General features: G+C 39.0%; 1 long non-coding RNA gene across 1 annotated transcript; it reads left to right on the forward strand.

The window, feature by feature from the left end:
• Positions 1 to 289: 289 nt before the first annotated feature.
• Positions 290 to 2986, forward strand: LOC148852957 (uncharacterized). Its single transcript, XR_016098722.1, has 2 exons — positions 290 to 2102; positions 2282 to 2986. It is a non-coding gene; the product is annotated as an uncharacterized LOC148852957 (long non-coding RNA).

Raw genomic sequence — 2986 nt, forward strand, 5'->3', positions numbered from 1 at the left:
TTGTTAGTGTTGTCATCCAATACATGCATTCTCCTAGAACCACTCTTCCTTTAGTTTTCAATTGACCCCTCCATCTGTTCTCCTTTTTTTCCATACATTGCTCCATACATAAAACCCTTCACCTAGACCACTACGTCCCTAAAGAGAAAAATGGTGGATTTTTTTTTCTCCTCCTTGACCTTCAAACAAACCTGACCGTTGTTTCTACACTCCTCAAATACGAACTTCTTTGCCTCGAATGCTAGATCTCTTCTCCATCTTGCGGGTAGCTTGTAGCTTCCTTCTCTAGGTCTCTTCTCCATCTTGCAGCACTGTGGAGGCGTTTTTTCTCGACAACCTTGGATAATCCTCAAGTCAGATATTATATTTTTACTTTCTTCAGACATTCTTCTCTCCTTTTCCTCTCAAATTCCTCAAAGGCTTTCCCTAGCAAACCCCTCCCCTCCCCGAAAAAACAATCCAAGCTTCTTACCAATCTCTACATCTCAATCAACAATCTCCTCAATTGGCAAACTTCCTTCCCTTTCCACCATTTTGTCAAAGATCAGAACCAACACTTAACAGAACTGGACCTTGTGTCATTATTCTCCTCACCTTGGAACTAACAAGAATCTGAGACCTAATCCCATCTCCATCGTCAACGGTCGGCCCAACTTTCTTCCTACCTTCTCTCTTGTTCACCCTTTTGAAATTCTTTATAGGTCCTAGCCCCACCAAACTGATTTTTAGTCGAGAGAAAACGTTAATTACATGAATAGTTTGGGAATTTCTTGAGCCCCAAGGTTTCTTGGTAACCATGACCTCTGCAGCATCCAAAGCCTTCACGTCTATCTTCCTTCTTCGTCTTAGATTCACCCCTAACCTACCAATCACCACTTCAAAATTAAGAAGATCAGCATTTGAAGGAAAAGGGAAGGCAATAAACTGAAAAGAAGAGTAGTGAAATGGAGAAGCTGGTTACTGAGGTTTCTTATGAGAAAGAGGATAAAAAGAAGAAAGGGAAGAGAAGATCGGGCTAGAAAAAGGTGCTATTTGGGGCTTGTCTCATTGTTTCAGCACGAAGATAATCAGTTGGAATTAGAGGATTAGGAAGTGTGAAACAAAAGACTAATAAGGAGTGAAAAAGAGAGGTCAGATGTACTCCTACCTAATTCAGGAAACCAAATTATCATAATTAGATAAAAGATGGATCAGGAGTGTCTGGGAATTAGGGGCTTAAGCTGGGCTTATGCACCTTCATGGGGAGCTTCTGGGGGAATTTTAACCATTTGGAAAATGAAGGAATTTTAACATAATCAAGTTACAAGTATATACAAAATATTTGAGCCCTATTCACCCCTAGTCAGCCATTGTATCTGCTACTAAATTTGCTGATCTATGCACCAATCAATAAGCGACTAACAGTTCCCATTTCAGCTTCCTTATTTCCCTTGTGTCATTTCTAGATCTTCATGAGCTTTTACCAACCATGACAATCTTCCAAAGAAACTGTCTAATGATGTCAAAATTAAGCAAAACTGTCTAATGAAAGAAAATGAAGAGGTTTAAGGTTTTGAATGATGAAGTTACCAGGTCATTTTGCAAAAATTTAGCCTTCTTAGAGAAGGGCACAAATGGGGAAGAATTGTCTTGTTTTCCACTTGAAGTGTCCATTCTCAAACTCAAATCCCATCCTCATGCTCGAAGTACAGTAATCACACTGTACTTTTGGGTGGTTGGTGCATTTTGGTTTGGACAGGTATGACAATAACTGGTAGCATGATGTTGCACAAATTTATAGGTATGTCGTATGTGGATATTTTAGGTGCCACAGAAGGTGGCCTGAAAGGAAGGTGGATTTGGCCAATGATCTTGAATGCCACTGCCCAAGGCACTTGACAATAAAGGAATAAATGGACATTTGAAGGGAAGAATACCTCAATCATGACAAATCTTCTCCTTCAATCTATGCCTAATATTTTGGCCATAATACTTATTCTAACAATTACTCTTTTGCAGGATTTAAACTTCCAGATAGGTTGAAAAACTGAAGTCCTGGACCTGAGTGAGAATTCCTCTGACAGAAGTATTATTCTGTATTTGGGAGCCCTCAAATCCCTCAGGTCTCTTCTTCTCCCTTTGACAGAATTCGTATTATGTGCATTTTTTTTCTCTTTTTCATGTTTTATTATCTCTTTGTGTTAATTGAATATCAGATTATGTATTTATCTCTTTACATGTTAATTGGATTGTGCTGAACTTGGATTTTCATGGATTTTTATTTCATTATATGTTTTATTAGGGGTAAAATTGGAAATCCTGGTTGATTCCGATTCCAGCTTCTTGATGAACCAAACAGCATCAATTGGAAACGAATTCTGGTTCCTGTCTGAACTAAACAGGTAGGGGAATGGGCCATCCCAATTCTGATTCTGATTATGAACCAAATGGACCCATAATTCTGGTCCAAGCCAATGCATTTATTCTGTTCCTCATTTGTTTACTAATATTTGTTAGTCTAGTCAAGGTTTGGTGGGTATCTATACCTAGGCACTAGTTTTGTTGGGAAAAAAAAAAAAGACTGTATGTACCTATTAGGGATGCAACCCGGTTGGCCTGAGCATTTTACGTTGCTTCGGGCTTGGCTCATTCAATTTTTGACAAAAGCCCAACCTGAGCCCACCAAGTTACTCCCCTCGTACCAATAGAAGAATATAGGTATGTAGAAGGAACTGTCATCATCAACCTTCATCTATTTAGCTTCAGCTACAGAATCCTTGTTTACCCCTTTGTCTCATCTTCTTTTTCTAGAATAATGCTGTCTGTAAATAATGAGCTGTATGGGTTAAATCAGTCAGCAGAAGGAAAAAGTGGGGATCCATCTTCAGCAACAATTACCTCTGGTTGTTATTTATCCTGATTCTACTACATGTAGTTGTAATGTCATTGATGCCCTTGGGTTTCCCCCTTACTGAAGGAGTATGATGATGATGAGTTTGAAGTCCAA

Source organism: Nelumbo lutea, chromosome 5 (assembly GCF_056320005.1).
Source record: "Nelumbo lutea isolate HS-2025 chromosome 5, American lotus-T2T, whole genome shotgun sequence".
Classification (NCBI taxonomy): Eukaryota; Viridiplantae; Streptophyta; class Magnoliopsida; order Proteales; family Nelumbonaceae; genus Nelumbo; species Nelumbo lutea.